At 35.0% G+C, this 20,551-nt stretch overlaps 1 protein-coding gene across 8 annotated transcripts in view; it reads left to right on the top strand.

Annotated features, from left to right (window-relative positions):
• The window catches only part of TRPS1 (transcriptional repressor GATA binding 1), a 250,933-nt gene that overhangs the window by 131,563 nt on the left and 98,819 nt on the right, over positions 1 to 20,551 (top strand). The window lies entirely within an intron of this gene.

The raw sequence follows: 20,551 nt of genomic DNA, 5'->3' as shown, positions 1-20,551 counted from the left end.
GGTTACTTTGGATTAATCATCTGTGAAATAGGAGTTATTATTCCTGCCTTTCAGTATTTTTAATACTTACAAATATAAATGATTAAATTAGAATATTACAAGGCATATGGTATCTGGTACATAGTATGTTCTCTGTAGATGTTTTCTGATCCTAAATATTGCTCACAGAGAAATGAATGCATCTCAGGAGAAATATGTGGAAGCTCACTTTTTTATTTTCTGAAATTATGGAGAATTTGACACTTGTTTCCACTCTTAAACATCACTTCCTCATGGTCATTTAGGTAATTGCATTATCTTCCTTATGATTTATATATATATATATATGTATTGAATATATATATATACACATATACGTACTTATATGAATACATGACAAAGAAAGACCTGAAATACTGCGATGTACAAAATGGCAATACTAATGCAATTCATGAACCTCTCCCAAATTTGCTGGCAAGACAGTATATAAAATGTGTCATGTGCACATCTTGTTCATAGAACAAACAAAATAATTCTTAACTATGTAATAATATACAGTATTAAATCCTCCTGGGAAAAGAGTTGGTTTTAAATACTTTGAAAAGAAACTTTCAAGTTAGTGATTTACACAGTTAATTATAAACAACAAGGCTTGTAATTAAGTGTTGCCGTTTTGGGTGGAATTGGTTTCACCCATCGCTAATCCGTCTATCCTTGTCTTTGGCCTTTGAGAGATTACGGGAAAATGCACAGGATGAAAAGTTTAACTTGTCAAGTATAAATTTAGATGCAAAGTCCGGAATATCAAACACCGCAAGTGATAATTATCACCACCTGGAAATAATTTGTACCGCTGAGTTAGTAGAGAATTCTCCCTTTCTGCTGGTGGGGAGTTTTTAACCTCCTGATCACTGAAGCACTCCCTGCAGTTTACAGTGATGTATCTTGTGGTTCATTCCCAGTAGTCAGCATAGCACCAAGCAATTAGTAGAACACTGGAGGATAAGTGTTAGCTTTGTAAAATGTGACTAAGATTAAACCAGGAGCAAATTAGAAGCAAGGATGATCGGCTGTCCAGTTTTTAAGTTACTTGAAGTCCATCCAGCTCAGTTACCTGTTACTTCAGGTTTCAACAAAGCCTGGACCTTTTGTTTAAACAAGGAATCAAAAATTTTAAATGACCAGATTTTACGGAAGGTATTTTACAGACATATTTTCACCTATGTTAAAAAAATCTTTTTGAAGTCATGAGATGTACCTATTTCATAGAGACAATTTGGAGTCCCAAAGCGTGGAGATCAGAGAATAATTTTTTTAATAAATAAATATGGATTTTAAATACATTTTGTGTAGTGGACCTACTTAGACTTAGTTAAGAGTTGAGGGCAGGGGGCAGAAATTGTTTTTATTCCCTGATGGTTTTTTATATATGATTGAGTTTCTTAGCTTTATTGAGTTTTTGTGATTGTTAGTGGGATTTCTGTATAGCCCTCTGTAGGCAAGAGTTGATTTTAAAATTTTTGACTGCTTGTGTTTAACAAGATTTGATTCCCATTCTCAAACATTTACATGTATAATTCTGAGAACACATTTTATTTAGCACAATATAGTAAACAAAATGAATCATAACTATGAACATTTCCAAAGGCCTTTCTTGAATAAGTTTTTATAAAAAGAAAAACTAAGCTACATATGAAAGACTTAGGAGTGGAAGAACTTTAAGTGTTTGAAGTTAGCTTCTGAGTTGATTTAAAATTATATCTGGCCTTTTCTCTTTAAGATAAGATTTTTTTAAGGAGTCATCTAACAGAGAATTTAAAACAACCTACATTTATCTGATGAGAGGGAGGAGATGGGGAAAATCAAAAATGTGTGAGCTGCCTCTGTAGCTCTGTGGTAGCATTTATTCACGATATATGATGTGACGTGGAAAGTTTTGCTAATGTGTCCAAACAAATTGATTTTTCTCCAAAGGCAATTTATAATTTTATTTTAATAGATTTTAAAGGAAGGACCTTCACAAGGTAAAATCTGACCTTTGAATTTGTGTTAATATTTTATACATCCGTTTGTCATCAGTGAGAAGGAAAGAAGCTTCAGCTGTGTTTAAGAAGCACTCATGTGTTGAAGCTCTAACCCCCGCCCTCACTTCCCGCCTCACAACAACGTGATGGTATTTGGAGATGGGGCTTTTGGGAAATAATTAAGGTTAGACATGGTCATGAGAGTGAGGCCCTGGTCTAAAGAGATTAGTGCTCTTATAGAAAGAGACACCAGAGAGCTTGCTTTCGCTCTGCGTGCATACCTACAAAGGAGAGGGCCTGTGAGCACAGAGCAAAGGGCAGCTGTCTAAAAGCCAGGCAGAGAGTCTTCACCAGAAACTGAACTCTGCTGAATCTTTGATTTTGGACTTTCCAGCTTCCAGAGCTATGAGAAAATAGATTTCTGTTGTTTAAGCCACCCAGGCTATGCTGTTTTTTTTATGGCAGCCTGACCTAAGATACCAGGTTCAGAGGGAATTTAAGATGAAAATTACTTTTAAATTGACCAAAGAATATAACCACTTTCAATAGTGAAGAAGAAAACTACATGCATAGTTGGTAGGAAATCTTTAGTTTTTTGTTCTACTTATGCAAGCATTATATCCTCTTGACAATTTGAACACTTAAAATATTTAATTTTGACTTATTCACTGTCTTTTGGAAAGCTGTTTTCAAAAAAGACAAGTTAGATAGAGGAAACAGGGCCCTTAAAATTCGGTCCTGTTCAGTGTCAAAGCTTTCACATAGGTACTCCATGTGTGACTTTATAGATGGGTTGTTTTTTTTTTTTTAATATATAGATGGGTTTTAATCATTGGCAATATTTCAAATATTGGGGCTCAGTTTCCACTGACTTCTCTTCACAATGGAGTGGGAAGGTATGGGGGAGGTATAATCATATAGTGGACAACCTAGCAGATAACCTCACAGTTTAAGGCTGTGAATCTTTCATCTTTGAGCCGTTACTAAGCAGCTAAAAGTTTTATCAAGCTAGAATTTACTCTCCCATCCTGGCGTTCATCACTGTTGCTGCAATATAAAAAATTGGAACATCCAGTAAAATTAGAGAGCAGAAAACAGAACTCCTCACTTTGTTTCTTTATCTTTACTCACATCTCGCATCCAAACAATCACTGATTTGTCTTCTCATCCACTGCTTTGGTTTAGACCATGTTCTCTTTTTTAAACTTTCACAACTGGTGAACTTCTCTTGCTTTTGGGTTCGCTCTCTGTAATCCGTCATCCACTCTGCCAACGGGGTGATCTTTATGAAATCGGATCATGATCCTGTTTTGCTCTTGCTGAAAGCTGTTTACTGCCTTCTTATCGAAATGGCATAAAAACCCCTTTGTGGGCTGGCCACTCTCTTCTCATGCAGCTCATCTCCTGACATCCCCCCTTTCATGTTTTGCAGCCCAGTGAGATGAACTCATTTCCTTATCAAAAAATTTAATCCCTTTTTGTGTGGCCAGGGATACTAAGATAATTAACACACTGTGCCTGGGTTCTGAAAGGTGGTGGTGTGATCGTATTCATGCTTTAGAACTCAGCCCAACCATTCACCATCAAGGGGAAGCTTTCTCTGACGGGTCCTACTGTTAAGGTAATATCTCTGTCTATGGACCTTACTGATAGTTCTAAAATTGCACATATTGTCTTTAGTTGTTTACAGCTCTATCACCCTTCTAGACTGTGAGCTTTTAAGACGGGGGCTATGCCCTAGCCATGTGTTTCTGATACCAAGCTTAGTGCTTGACTAAAATAGTCTCTTAATCAATGTTTGTAGAATTGATTGTACTAGAAAATGCTTGAAGAGCGTGTCTTTGGGTTGTAGCTTCTTCACCTATTCTCTGATTTATAGTGTATGTCAGTAAAAGTGTTTGGTGTATTCTTACCATTAATGGTAAAAATTACACTCCAATTTCAATTCCACCTCCTTCCTAGACTGTATAGGCTTGTTTTAGAAGTATTGACCCAATTGTAGCTAACTTCAAGAAAAAGTCATGGTTCATAAATGTACTATCCAAGGTCTGATTATCTAATCTGTGGATTATTTTGTATACTTTGTGACTCTTCCAACATCTTTTTTTCAGAAGCTGTCAACCTCCTCAGTGTCCGTAACCTTTACACTCCTTTCTCTTCAGCTTTTTGCAGGCATGCGATACCTCAGATTTCATCATTCCATATAAAGATATCTCCTTAAGACCGAGAACTCAGAAACCCCAGTCTTTGACCACATCTTCCCATTTTTTTCTTTGACCTCATCAGCTTTCTCAGTCTTTCTGAAAGGATGCGCGGTCTATTCATCATCAGATGTTTTCATGCTCTTTATCCCCTGCTGGGCCTCTACATATGTTTATACACCTTATACTGGTCTTTATTTGATTGCTTTTGGTTTTTACAAATGAGGGTCTTCTCTTTGTTCTACCTGTTTCAGTTATCCAGTCTAAACTCTCTCATTTTTTGTAAATAATCACGGCTGTTTTATTACAAGAGCTTCTGGAGCTTCATGTCATCCCATTAGGAAGAGGAGCTCTCCAGCTTCTTTCTGGCCCAGCTCTTTAATTCCTTTGCTCTGTTCTCTCCTGACTTTTTCATCATTCCTTCCTTTTCAGTCTTCCTTTCTACCAGTCCATTTACATCTGCATAAAAATATATTAAATTATCCCCTTATTAACGTTTTGTTCTGAAATTGTTTGGGCTTTTTGTTTTTTTCCCTTCAGTTTCCAGCCTCTCTCATTTTGAGAGATGTCTGGAGCTGAAAGTTTCCTGAAAGTTTAGTATCCTAGTTAATGGTTCAGCAAGGCCTATGTCATCAACATGTTACTTGAACTGACTAGTCTGTTAGGTGGCCCTACTTACAGACATCTTTGGTTACAAGAATCCTTTGCTATTAGTTTAACATTGATGATAAGATAGGAACTAGACAGCCTAATGTCCTCAAGAAACCTTCTCTGATGATTTCAGTCTACATGATTGTTTTCTTCTCTGCCTTTCTTTCAGTGCCTATCTTTTGCTAATTCAAAAAATCACTCAACCAGAAGTTCTTTAAGCACCTATACGTTTTCATATGAATATTAAGTACATAGTCTTTAGGGCAATTGCCATGCTTAATAAAGGGGTTATATTTCTAGTATCTTGATATCACTTCATGTTCTCACGTTGATATGCACGTGTATCCAAGTGTGATGAGCCTGATCATTCCAATTCTCTTCCTACTTACTGAGGACCGCGGAACTGATTTGTTTCCTCATGCTGGTTAAATGCTCTTTCTATGCCAGCTCCCTGGGTCATTCATGCCTAACTTTTCCCAAGCAGACTGCATGTTCTACAACTGTATGTTCTTTGATTCCTCTTATCTCCTCTAAAATATCCAGCACAGTACTAAATGTGGAGCTGACACTTGGTGATATATGTCATGATCCTCAGGAAATATCTAAAAACAAAGTCAGGTCACATAAATGTTGATATGTTCTTTGTGATGGAATATTATGATGGCATTCCAAATCAGGTTTTCAGAGAATAATTAATGACAGAAAATGGTCGGATTGTGAAACTTATTTAAAAAAAGAATGCTTCAGAAACTAGTAACTGGAGGAATTTTTTTTTCTTTACCATTGACATTTCCAGATTAGGAGGAAACTATAGGAATCAGGTAAGCAATGTCAGCTTTTCCTTATGTTATTCTTTCTTTACCCCTGCCCTCATAGATTTCAATGCCCACTTAAGTATTTATGCTGATTTAAATTTCCTAAGATCTTCTATACACATCTTCTAAAGCATCTTTATATGTCCCTGCCAGTTGCTGTTAGGTGTCTGTTTTTGTGTGCTTTGTATCCTGTGAATATTGAGGACTTGGGCTTTCTGCATGCTGGTTTACCAGATGCTGAAAATTAGTGTTATCAAGTGACTTACCTGGCATTGATCTCTGATTTTCTACTGTCTTGGTCAACATCATGGGTACTGTTTGCACAAAAATAAATACACCAAAGACTTTCTGTAATATAATACAGATTTCATGCTGTGGGAATACCTTGTGGATGTTTCCACTCCCACATGAATGGGGTGCAAAATTGGTGTGAAATCTTTCTGCAGGGTAAGCTTTCTATTCTTATTCAGGAGAGTTAGTTGTAGACGTTTACTGCATGAAGATGTCCTATAAAGGCACTTATTTTCTTCCATATAAGTTAAATGCTTAAAATGTCTCTTCTTTACCAATTGAAGATCTTGCCTTTTAATCACTATAAAAAATATGGGGACACTTTTAATAATGCAAATATATATATGTAATTTTCAGTGTATATGTTGTATGGGCAATTGTTATTCTAAAATTTTACTCAGATCAGATTATTTAAAGCCAAAGTAAAACTTGGCATAGGTGTTTGAAAGTATACTCTTAGGTTTCACATATTTGCTCACCTGACCCCTCTTATATGCACCATTTCTGTGCTTTCCCTGCTAGAAAGTTCAGTTATCTTTTATTTCATGCTCATTCTTGCCTTAAAGCCAGTCAGCCAATATGTCTGCTTTCTGCCCATCTTCATATCCGTTTCCTTTTCTTCCCTGTGTCACTGCCCCAACTTGGTTCTTTTTTTTTTTTTTAATAAATTTATTTATTTATTTATTTAACTATTTATCCATTTATTGGCTGCATTGGGTCTTCATCGCTGCACGTGGGCTTTCTGTAGTTGCGGCGAGTGACAGTGAGGCTACTCTTCATTGTGATGCATGGGCTTCTCATTATGGTGGCTTCTCTTGTTGTAGAGCACAACTCTAGGTGCGTGGGCTTCAGTAGTTGCAGCACAAGGGCTCAGTAGTTGTGGCTCTCAGGCTTAATTGCTCTGCAGCATGTGGGATCTTCCCGGACCAGGGATCCAACCCCTGCCTTGGCAGGCAGATCTTAACCACAGCGCTGCCAGGGAAGTCCCCACAACTTGGTTCTTAATCATCTCCTTCCTAGCATTGCTTCCTCAGTAGTATAACTCACTGTCTCCAGTGTTATTGTTCTTAATTCCGCTTCTTTACATATGTTTTTTAACTGTCACCATTCTGTATGTTGATTTGCACTCAATATTTAACTGCTCTGTGTTATGTGATTCCATTCTCATTTCACTCAAATCCTATTTTGAAATAGCTTTTACAAGAATTATAAGTAAATTACTCATTGCATCACCTTTGTATGCTGCATGTTGTATCATCTCTACATTTGAATAGTATTAGATATAAAGCTCTAGTTAACTTTTATAGGGGTTAAAGTGATTAGTGGCAAAAGATCTACCTGTTACCCAGACCACTGTTTATCCACTGGGTTACTTTTGAATTTTGTTTTTTATGTATCATTTATCCCCCTTGGATTTTAGCACTATTCTGAGGACAGTAGCTGGATTAATAGTTGTCAGTGAGATTGAAAGTATCATGTGAATGTATCATCCAGATATTAAAGTGAGGTCAAGAGTGTTTGAATCTTTATTATTTAAAAATGAAAGTCGTTTTGCTTCTGTATCGTTATGGAGTCAGACTTTCTTGTTTGTAGTCCTGACACTCTTCCTTCCTGTCTACAGAGAGGCTTTACTCTCTGAGTATTGTGAGGATTGAAGGCATGTGTATAAAACTCACTTTAATGCAGTGTCTGGTGAGGCTGAGTGCTCAATGCATGTTAATTATTATTGTAATCAATTTCCTATCATAAAGAGATATGCATTAGGCTTACAGTTACTTAACAAAAGATTAGTGTAACAACTTTTGTCACTTGAATTTCCCAGCTTATAAGTTATCAAGTTTAGTAAAGAGTTAGCTTTGAGTTTTACTTTCCCGTAAAAGGGCATATTTGTCTTTTGCGTTGTGTATTTGGGTTATTTATTTACTTGCTTCTTCAGTGATTGCAGAGAGAAGATGAGTAAGAAGATACTTAATAGCAGAGAGAAGATGAGTAATACTTAAAGCAGAGAGAAGATGAGTAAGAAGAGCCAGGAACATTTTAAACTATCATTTTGGGGGTCTACCAACAAGTAATACTTATGCTTTGATTTTCCCAGTTTTACCTATCCATTGAAATCTAAGATGGCTGGAAACAAAATTGTCCTTATTTCCTGGTAAAGGAATAGGAAGGCTCTAACTTTGGGTGCCTTAGTTAGATTCTGACACTTTGAGAATGGATAACAGTGACCATTTGATTTTTATGTAGAGGGAACCGTTTATCTCAACTCTCTTAGCTCAAAGGAGGTAATGTCAGCTGAAATACAATACCAGAATGGCTTCTTTTTATTAATGCTCAGTTATCTTGAGCATTTGCGGAGGTAAATATCTCCTCATCTATTAACTGCGTTTTTTTTAAGTTGACTTTTCTCCTTAGGACCATTTTCAAGTGAAGGTATAATTGGCTAGTGAAAGGGACCTTTACCTCATATAGTTTAAGTTTTATTTTAAATTGCCCATTAGTGTATTAGAAACAAAGTGAAGGAGTACAATTATAACTGTCCTTTTATTCTCTTTGTTCCAAGCCTGCCACTGAATTTTTCTTTCCTTCTTCTTTTTTTTTTCTTTTCTTTTTTTTTTTTTACATAGGAACTCGGCATGAAAGATGTGGGGAGGTTGAATGCACTTTTGGTTAGATTATCAGACAAAGTGTGGTTCTTAAACATTCATTTTTTTGATTTCAATAGTGAACAAAGCCTCACATATTTGGGGTTAAATTATTTCACTTTCTGCATGAAATATAATTTTGCATATCTGAAAAATAGGTGGTGATATACTTCTCTAAATGATGTCATTCTTATGCAGAGCACACATTTCCTTAGGAGACTAGAGACTAGAGGATAAAGATTTAAGTGACTGCTAAAAATTAAAAAGAAGGCTGAAGTCAGAATGAAAACAAATGGCTGAGGGTTGAAATCTGTCTTTACATCACTTATACAATCAACACCTTCTCCTCAAACTCTTGAACCCACAAGTAATGAAAATTCAAATTTATTATGAAAGCTGATATTCCCTGGAATACTTGGATACAAAATGCACAGTCTTCTTACATTCCCAAAGGGTGCTGGACCCTTGGGAAAAACGCATAATATACACACTTTGGAGCGTAGGTAGGTAGCTGGAAAAAACTTGTAAGAGGAAGCCTCACATTAATATCTCTTTCCTATGAATTAAACCATTCAGATTCTCTTTACTAAAAATTCCTTGGTAGAAGACCAAATTTGAATTATTGTTCAAAATTGGGCTACTGGGCAGTGTTTCAAGGGTCAGTTTTGCAATTAATCGTTATGTGACTAGCTAATTTATTGCTAGCAGAAACAAATAGTCTGGTTCTTTGCCACATAATTTAAGGCAGGGCAAGCTGGGGATTCCTTTTCTAATGTACTAGAACTAATGTTTTGTCTTTAGCAAATAGTTTATTGCCTTCTCTTAAGTGAGGCATGCATTTGTGATTTTTAATTGTGATTTTATTATTTTTTAAATTTCTAGTACTAAGCTCATAGCCTCTCCTCTCTCTTCACTCTCCCAGAATGAGTTCTATTAACCCCCTTTTAACTTTGTTGTCTCTGTTGTCCAAATTATAGAAGTAGTGTATTGCTGGAAAACAGAACAAAGAGAAAAGAGATTCAGGCTCTTGAAAGATAATAACCTGGTGCTTTATTTCTGTGTTACCTACTGGTTCAAAAATCTTCAGATTAGAGAAAAATAGACCCAAATAGAGTTCATTATAGCATTACTGGTATAAATTATATGACCCAGACATTTCTCAAGTATTTTACATGTTTCCATTTTAGCCTGATTTAACCTGATATTGTAAAGTCTTTGCAATTAGTTTCCTGCCCCGCATTATTTCTCACTGTTTACTCTGACAGTTGCACCATAACTATTTTAGGTAAAAGATTTTGCTTAATAGATGACTGTCATTGTTGTTCTTTAAGTTTTATCTGTTAGTCATACCAAACAAATGAAGCCCTATTTTGGTTTCCACTCCTACAAATCCTTCTAAATTTCAGTACATTTAGGCTCTCCTTACCTCTACTCTCCAATACAGTTTTCTGTGATATTGGAAATTTTTTATAATCTGTGCTGTCCAAATACAATGTGTCTGTTGCACCAAAGGGAATTTTTAATTATATTTAATTTTAATTATTCCAAATTTAAGCAGCTGCACATAGCTAGTGGCTACCATACTGGAGATCACAGTTCTAGAAAAGTAATCTTTATTATCACTGTTTCTATTATGTGTCCACACTACTGAATTCATCATGTACTTTGATCTCAAATTAAAGCAATATGGTAGGTTTATAAGACCTAATCTCAGTCTCAGACTAATACACATTTCACAATCTTTTAATCGTCCTTTAGAAACAAAACACTGATGATCTGTGTAACACCTATGATATTTGTATCATGTAGTTAAATGTAATTAAAAAATGGAAGGTTCTTCCTTTCTGTTATACCATTTGCTCTTTCTTTCCCAGCCTCTTCTGAGATTTTGCTTCATCAATTATTTCGGCTTTGATGTAAGAAATGGGCTAAAGAGCAAATTGTAAATTGTGGCAAATAGTAATTGTCTTATATTTATTGAGTAAATGAGTGCCTTTCGCCAAGGTTACGGTTAGTATTAATTTATGAAATGCAAATGAAGTAAATTACAGTTTATGATGGTCGACTCTCATGATGTCTTTTATATATTTGTGAAAAAGATAAGTTATTATTGGGTTTTAAAAAGTATTGCTGTATTTAATTGAATTATTTTCATCTTGAGCAATGTATAATTCACATATGACATGATAGGTCAAAATCCATATCACGTGTTTTGCATCAGAATTTTGAAAATAACTGTGAAGGCAACATAAAAGGAATAATTATTGCTGTTACATCATTTTTCTTCCTTCAGAAGATTTGATTCTACCCACTCTCCCATGTTACTAAGATGTTAACAAAAATGAAAGCCATAATTTTCAGGAGTCTATCACATAATCAGGCTGAATGGTTATTACTATTATACCCATAAACCCATAAAATGTGTTTCTGTTGCTATTTTCCACCCCACCACCACCATTTTTTAGGAGGAAATATCTTCTATGCAGGCTTAAGTGGGCTGTGCTTATGAGCAAAATCTTCACACCAGGATGGGGAACTGTGTGTGCCTGTTAGAATACAGATTCTGCTTTTCTGGTTTCTTGATAACGCAGGCAAATCCCTACTGTATCTGAGTTTAGAAGTCAATCAAAATTGTACTTGAACTCAGTTCGTAGAGCACAAAGTTAATGGTGTTTTCTCTCATAGGCTTTCTGTGTTTTATGGGAAATTTTTGAACTGTATACAGCCCCATGTGTACATGGGAAGAAGAAAAGGTCTGATTTCATTGAATCCAGAGTACACCAAAATACCTAACCAGAAGATTGTCCTTAATACTCAATTTCTGATAAAATGGAGAGATTTAATGCTCAGATTAAATGCATCAGATACTTTCAAAAGAGTTTGAATGCATTTTTATCTTTAATAAATGAGCTTCTGTATATTGGCAAAAAACAGCCTTTAAAGGACAGAGTTGTTTGAACTTAGGACTCCTTCATTAGAAGCTATACTAAGATCTGCATAAAAGTTAGAGAAATTCTAAATTTTAGAATGGGAGTATAGCCACTATAGTAAGGTTACTGAAAGCTATAGTCAATTTTGATCACTGGTCTGAGCCAGTACTATTTTGTTGATGACCTTAAGAGAGGTATTGGGTGCTAGTTAATTTAGTTGCATTTGTATACCACTTTTCTTCAATGTAACCAACATTTTGATGCCATCTTTATATTATTTGAGAACTTCCTATCCATTGTTTACTTACTGCAGATTTGTGTTTGAGAGGAGGAGTTGATAGTAATACAAATGGCATGTGCCTCTTCTAATTTTATTCTTAGAAATATGAAGAAATGCAACCAAAACAAATGTTAGGATTATGTGAATTTTGCGGTATGAAACAATTCAGTAGTCTCTCAGCCAGTGTCGGTTATTGCTGAAGAATAGACAATAAAATGCCCGCTTAAAGCCAAATCCTCACGTAATGTATATACTTAGCATGTGCCTGGGCAGGTAAAATAAATTTTACCCACTTATCTGATTATTTTAATAACCTGATCATAGTAATGATTCAATAAATCCAATTTTTATAGCTTTTTTAGAAGCTGGAATAAAAGGAATTTTCTGGACTTAACAGTTTTCTTGGTTATGAAAATATTGTCATATAAAGGGTCCTGATAAATGCATTCTTTTTTAAAAAACTGGGGGATGGACCATTTTTAAAATAATTTTAGTAGGAGAACGGAAGATTCTTTTATGTATCTTGAGTATGGCAATAACCTTCTTAACCATCCAGTGCCAGCAATTCATTACAATTCACAACTGATTTGAGTACCATTCCCGGTGGTTCATCAGTGAGCTGGAAATGAAGCCTCCTCATTTACTAGCTGAACCTTAACTGGAGACTTACCCGTGTACAAGCAGCTAACATTATTATGATAACTCTTTCAGGTAGTGATTTTTTTAGGTTGGCTTTGCCGTATATTAAAGCCCTGGTCTCTAGAGAAACATCCCAATATTTACAATGGGATTTTAGTGATAGATTAGTGGTCTTTCAAACTAGAGTTTGCATAGAGTTTGGGACAACTTTCCAAGTCGCTTGCAAGGACAGTTTTAAGGGGCCTGGTTTCTAGATAGTACATATGCTTTTATAATCATTTTAGAAGAGAAAGGGATAGCCATCACATTTCCAAAATCTTAGCATGATACCTCTCTCTAGTTTATGACAACCTCCTGGACACCATACAATGGGGTAAGTCAAACACTGGTCTTCTTGGATGCTTCTTAGACTTAGCAGAGCACCTTAAATCTTTTAGCTTCCTGCTTTTTCCTGTCTTTTACATTTTTAGTGTATTTTCTGCCATGTAAAGCTTACGTATATTGGGCTTTGTTGGAATATTCTGAGTACAGTCTCTTTTCCCCCTGAATTTAGGATCTGATCTCTGAAAAGTAAAATCAAAAGGGTATCAGAGAAGCTTTGGGTGACTAAGATAGGACCAGGGTGCCTGGGAAACAGTAGCTGGGCTACCTGTTGACCAAAATGACAGTACAAATTTGTAAATAAACATAGAAGTAACATAATTGTAAGGAGCCAGAGATCTTTTAGAATCAAGGGCATGCCAAAGAAAGCTCAAAGCATAGAAACTTATTCTGTTGAACAGAATCTGTGATATCTGGATTTATTACAAAGAAGGTAAAAAATAACCTTTTACTAGCTTTTGCTCAGAGCAGACTAAATGCTCTAACACCAGTTTATCATTTTAGCAGAGATTAAAAATAGATCTAATTTTACATTAATGTACTATACAGTGGCAAAGGATTCACAGGCTCCTTTTTATTTTATATTGTTTTTTATGAGTAAGTCTATCAACTTGCCAGAGTTTAACACATTTTATTACCTTTTCAGGCTCGTTATTTGCTGGTATTATTCAACCAACTCAAATAACGTTTCCTTCCTTCAACTCTTACACAACTTATTGCAGACACTCAAGTTTTATCTTTTATTATATTTGGTCATATTATGGAGCAACCAGACACTTCACTTTGGAAACTACTTTCTATTTTTTTATTATTTCCCCTTGGTAGATAAAGAACGTATTCCATCACTTGCTTACACAGTTAGACTTTTCTGCCACTGTTGCTTATATGAAGTCTTAATCACCCATATCAACTATAACATTTAACCAAATTAAGTAATTTCTGTTTCACGGAGAGTGCTAAGAGGTAGATTTGAGATGTGGCTATTATTCACAGTCATTTTAGTAGATTTGCAAAGCTCACAAATGCCATCACACAGTCTCCAGCATTCACGTTCATTGACTTTACACTTTTGTTAAGTGGAAAATAGAAATACCTATATTAAAATGACTCACAGATATAGCAATGCTAACATTTTGACAGATTGATGATCAGTTTTGTAATACCCTGTCTTACTCACCAGTTATCTAAAGATTCCTCATTAACTCAATTATGTTTAGCCTGACAAACTGCAGAATGTAGTTAGTATTGATATAAAAATATTTTGGTTGAACACAGCTTTACATTTTTCACAATCCTAGACATAATGTTGGAAAAATTTTAACATTTAAATTTAAGACAGCAATGAAACTAGAGTCTTTAAAAATAAAAACAATGTTTTATTTGTTAAAAAATTTGTTAAAAAAACTAAATTTTATAAAAAAAATGAAATGTAAGCTTGAATTATACTTACCATCAATAATATTAGGGAAAGATATGTAGTATTTTCAAACCAAAATGATCACAAAAGTCATGGTAATCTAAAACTGTACCTCAATTATATAAACCTGGATTTATATTCTTATATAAAAATGCTCTGAGCTAGCAGATTCTATGAAGTTTACACTTTTCTTCTTAAAATATTAGCTCATTTAAATGTTAAAGTTCATTTTCTTTATTTTCTTAGAATCTGAGAACATTAGAATGAATGTCATACATCTCTCAAAAGCGATCATCCAGAACTCATTTAACTTAGACATTATCATATAATTATTAATACCCTCTGGATATAGGAAATTATTTATTGTATAAATTTACAGAAGTTAGTGAAGTCCTTTCTTAGAGAAACACAGAAACACAGAGAGTTTTCAGCTTCAATTCTTCAACCTCAGCTATGGGTCAAGAGTAAATAAACACAAAACTCACTGGTAGAGATCTGAAATTGTTGTTCTATTTTCTATGGGTATGAAATATGTTCTTGCACAAACAAATGAACATAAGAGACTGACAAAACAGAATTTCTGTTGTCTCACATCAAACAGAGAATAGAATCCGAGTACTTAGAGATCACCAAGTAGTCAGTAATAGGGTTCCCTGTCATTGGTATCTCCAAAAGGGAATAATTCCTTTGTAATGTGCACATCAGAACCAGAACCAAATAACTTGGCCAAGAACCAGAAACAAAACCAGAAAGAGAAACAAAGAACTATGAAGGTAAAGTTTTGTTGTTGTTTGGGATTCACTCCTGGGACCAAAAAAAAGAGTGCCTTTGGAAGGTGAGTCTGCTTGGGTATCTCGTTGGAATCTCCCAAACTGTCAAAAAATAATTTCAGAAAAGTTTAAAACAGCATACTTTTACAAATATAGGATAAACACACGTTAAAGATTTTTTTAACTTAGTAAGAGAGCCAGTAAGATGGCAAAGCTGCTTTGAAGGAAAATTAGAGGAACATAAGTTATATAGTCCCTCAGGAAATACATCCTGACTTAGGAACAAGATAGTTAATAGTGTTCAATAGGGCAATGGAACCGTAACCTTTGGGGTTATCATTTCTTTTGGAGAGAAAATTAACATGTAATTTCACAAAATCTGAGCCTTTAATTAATAGTAAAGAGCAAAGTCAAACGCAGGTACATCTCCCTAGATAGTTCAGTAAGCCTTGTGTGAACCTTTAAATAATCCCCCAGTATTGTAATGAAACCTGCTCCTTATTTTGCCTTATTCCCAAGTTTTGGATAATTTTTCATAATAGGCTAATGGAGAAAAATTTTTAGATGTCAGCTTAAAAATGTGCATGTTAAAATTAGGTTTTCAGTTTTTTTAAGGTCTCCATAAACAATAAATTTGTCTACTGAATAGGCTGTTCTTACTGTCTACACAACGGGTTAAGTGGTTTGACTGAGAATCAAGAATCTATAGCTAGTTATGGGAAGTAGAGTTGAAAGATACATGATCTGAGATGAGTCAGGATAACACCCAGTCTTGTGATCTTTCTTCCTAACTTTTCCTGCACCTTAGTCTGTTTCTTCTGGTCTCCTAGTGCACAGTGTATGTCTGTGCATGTATACAGAGCATTCCTGGAATTTAAACTTAAGGATAATCATCTTGAAACTGCTGACAGAATAAAAACCCCATATAATTAACACTGCCAATCACAATCAGGACATATATTAATGTTGCTGTTTTAAAGTGTTTCCACCTTTTCTGTTGATGAATTAGCAAAACCATCATGATTATGTTGACAGTGAAGAGGTATGTATATGAATCAGTGTCTAGAATCTAGATGTGTGTTTCCCTCTTTGCTGAGTTGAATAGTTTAGATGGAATCAAGTGGGAACTAGAAATACCATGAACTGCTGCCAAAATATAGTTAGGAATTTTATAAGAGGCATTTCTTGAAAAGCACAGTCTAGTTTTGTGTTTAATAATTAGTATTTTTGAGTTTTGGAGAAACCTTTTATTCATTATAATTGACCCTTCTTTTCTTTTGAAGTGTCATAGAACCTTACTCCTTAATCCATGTTTTTAATAAATATGTAATTCAAGTAACATCCTTTATTTTGTTTTGTTTTGTTTTTAATTCTTGTTACATTATCATAATTGTTGTCTGCAGAATGTTAGGCAAAGCTTTAAAGTTATAATATAGAAAACATTTTTATGTCTACTGGATTTCAGGGCCAAATAATGTAGTATTTTTTGTTGGCTTCATGTCTATTGTGTATTTAATACATTGGAAAGAGCAAAATGCACATACTTTTAAATTGCAGCTCTTAAAGTTTTTATTTAAACCAATGATCATTTATAGAAATAAACTTAGAGTCACTAAATAAATTATCCTGAGAGTCTTTTTATTAGATTTTAGTTTATTCCAAGCCCTTAACTGGAACATGATTTCTAAAGGCAACATATTTCAAATTTACATTGTGGGTTTCAAAGTTAATTAAAAATTTAAGTTCAAAGGATTACTCTAATGAGCATTTATGAGAGTAAATCCTCCCTAGGAATATTGTTACGAAGTTATAGTCATCTGAAGGATGTGCTTCTATGTAGTTTGTACGATGTATGCCTTTATGACTGAAATTTGGCTGATTTTTCATGACACATTTGGTTTTTTGGGTTTTCTCCTGTCAAGTTCACTGCCCATGAAAATACTACTTTTAAGTTAACAATGACAACAACAACAAAATAACAAGCAGAGAAAGTTGAAATATATTACTGTAAAAATAATACATCAAAAAGTTTTAATGGACTTTATATCATACAGTTTTGATGGACACGAGTACGAATGTACATTGAAATGGTTCCTGCCTTTTAGGAAAATGCTGCATAGTGACACATAACATACATGACCTTGACAATCACAAAAGGTCAATAGTATTCATGACTGACATTTTTACACGTTATATCTGTGTATGAACAGCTATTTGTGTCTGTCGATGTTATGAGAATATGTTTATATTTCTATCTGATTATTTGAATTTGGCGGAAAGTACTACAAGGAAAATATCACCATCGCTCTTCCAATCTATTAATTTTTTATAGTAGTTTTTGATGCCTATATCATAGTTTATTTAAGCAGCCGCAATGCCCCCCTCCTCCCCAAGTGTCCTTAGCACACTCTCAGAAGCTTAGACCCAATGTCAAGAAACATGATAGGTGGAAGAGAAGCCAAAATTCCCTGAAATTAAGTGCTGTAATCTTGCCTTTTAAAATGGAAATTAATCTATTAATTTTTAATTTTTTTCAGGTGGCCATACTGTTTCTTTAACTTAATGACAAGTATATCCCCTGTCCCTAGTAATTTTCAATCTAGGGTAGATCTAGGTTTTGTGGGACCTTAATTAAAGCTTATAAAATTTGGAGGGCCTCCTTTAAGAAAAATAATTCATAATAATGGATACACCATTAGGCTAAAAATGAATATTTGTTTAGAATGAGAAAGGAAATCACAGCACACTGTAGAATTTTAAAAGTTGACAAGTCCCATAACTATCATGAAGATCTAGAAAAATAACAATATTTGTGTTAATTGTCTTCCTGACCACCTCTCTAATCCCTTTCGCTTACATTTTTGTCTATATGATCTTTGAACACCTCATCACATGACAAGAATTTTGTAACATTTTCAAGAGAGAGAATAGTTTTTGCTTTACCCCGGATAATCAAAATTTGTTTCGTATGAATGATATTATAGGATATTTCCTTTAGCTTCTGCTGGATTCAATCTCATTATGATCTCTTGGAGTCATGCTAAATAGTCAAATAATAATCATAGTTAACACAAATATGGGTCTAAAAACAATCTCAGAAGTAAGTGCTAAGTAGTTCAACAACCAACGAGGCCAAAGAAAAGAGGTCATGGTGAAGAGCAGAGAGTCTGGAGTCAACTGACCCCGGGTTGAAACTGATGAAAGATTGTCAGGTCTTTGAGTTCTCCGTCTCTGCAAAGTGGTCTGGAAATCAGAATTTGGAGCGTTAAACTTTAATACAGTTAGGATACCAGACATGTTTAAAGTTGGTTTCTTTCATGCAGAAAGATACAATATTTAGTATATCATTACATTAATTCAAACCACTTATCTGACTTTTTTTCTCTATGTATTGAATCGTGGAAGCATCTTCTCACACCTGTTGTTATTGTTTTAATGCTGTCCTTACTAGTTAGGTCTTCAGAACCCGTGTGACATCCTTTGGCATCTTTACTCTGTCTCATTTTAATAGCAACTATTGTATCAGAATTCTGTGAGAAAAAGGTCCTCAAGTTGAGAGCCTTGATCTTCTTTCCTCCTATGGGCAGAAAAAGCAAGTATCTTCCAGGGAAGGTGTGTGTTTATGCAGAGCCTTTTGGGGGCTTTTTTAAAAGTGAAGTGCACGATTTGAATAAGAAAATAATTAGAACATCTATCTAAATGATAATAAGAACTCATTGAGTACAGACTGGCACTTTGAAGCTTATGGGAAGAAGTAGAGTTCGTATTTTAAAACGATTTGTTAGAAATATCAAAGCAGAAATCTTTCCTGTTTTTGACAAACAAGGTGATTGTTCTAGATTTAGATGAACAATCATATATTTTCATTGAAAAGCGCAGAAGTCTCCAGTTATCTTCTTGCATTAGGGATGTACATGTCAAAGACTATGGAAAATGATTTTTTTTAACCACTTCCTTTCTCCTGCAAAGATAAGAATGAAATAGAATGTTCTTCCCCACCCTTTGCTTTTTTAAATGTAGGATTCCATTCATTTTTCAGGCTCTCTATAAAATATTTATAAAGTTGCTTCAGTCAGTGATGTAACATTATATAGTAAAAAGAACACTGGACTGGGATTAAGAATATCAGTGTTTTAGCCTGAGCCTCAAATGACGGTGTTCATACTTTCCCCTTGATGAGCCTCAGTGCTCTGCACTCGAAAATGGGACTAATTATATATACCTTGCTTACTTCTACGTTAGTTGTGAGGATCCAATGATAAAATATGTGTGAAAATGACAAGCAAATTGCAATTACTAATGTCATCCCTGCAATGGCTATTGTTATTTAGAGAGATTAGCAAGACATTAAACAATGATTCAACTTTTAAATCCTGTTTTACATGATTTATCATTCATCATGTTCTTTTTTTGTTTGTTTTTTGTTTTGTTTTTTGGTCGCACCAAAGGGCATGGGAGGATCTTAGTTTCCTGACCAGGGATCTAACCCACACCCCCTGCGGTGGAAGTGCGGAGGCTTAACCACTGGGGAATTCCCGGATCATGTTCTTTGTTGAAGTAAAGTTAAGTTCTCAATGGCAGCATTTCTGACATTTTAGGCCAGATCCTCCTCTTTTGTGAGGTGATCTCCTATGCATTGTAGGGTGTTTGGCAACACCCCTAGCCTCTACCCACTAGAGGCCAGTAGCACCCTCCCTCCCCAGTTGTGACACTCAGAAATGGCTCCAGACGTTGCCAAATGTCCCTTTATGACAAAATCGCCCCAGATTGAGAGCCACTGGAGTTCTGTAAAGTGGAAGGTCTTAGATCAGTTGGTTATTAAACAGGCAAAAAAAATGGGTTAAAGCAAGCAACCGTTGAAAATGTGAATACCTTAAGCATGTCATTGCAGCTGAAACAAGCAGAACATGTGCTGAAATAGAAAGTTTCTCTGAGTCAGCTCTACTGATTGTAGTCGTACCTCCTCTTTTCTCCTAAACCAATCATGTGTCTTTTCCAGTTTTGGATATCCAATTTTTAAAAGTTGGATAAAAACAGAAAGACAGTTATGAAATAATTTCAAGGTAAAAGTTGTAAGAGAGGAAAAACAATTTTTCCTCTACCCTTCCCGGTCTTGGATGAGACCCCCCCTGTAATAAAAGACAGACTAACAAGGGGAAAACAAACAGAAGTTTAATAACACGTAGACCTCCTGTATACATGGGAGATACCCAGGAAAACTAAGTAACTTCCCAAATTGCCCCAAATCATTACTTTAAATACCATCTCCAGCTAAAGACAGAAGATGTTGGGGGGTGGGGGTGGGGGAAGTGGGGGAGGAAGCCAGTTTTGAGAGAAACCAGGAAAAGCACAGTAAACAAGGCAAAGGTTGTTGTGCAGATTCAAGTTCTTGCCTTCTGCATTGATCAGTTTCGGGAGATTCAGTGTCATTCTTCCCTTCCTCCAGAGAGACACCCCTATAAATAGAGATTTCTCTTGTAAATATAAATACCTTTTACAAAAGGATAGCTTCTACTCCATTTTCAGAGCTT

This window comes from Hippopotamus amphibius, chromosome 5, assembly GCF_030028045.1.
Source record: "Hippopotamus amphibius kiboko isolate mHipAmp2 chromosome 5, mHipAmp2.hap2, whole genome shotgun sequence".
NCBI lineage: Eukaryota > Metazoa > Chordata > Mammalia > Artiodactyla > Hippopotamidae > Hippopotamus > Hippopotamus amphibius.
The sequence above is the reverse complement of the archived record's forward strand: the minus strand, read 5'-3'. Positions and strand labels throughout refer to the sequence as shown.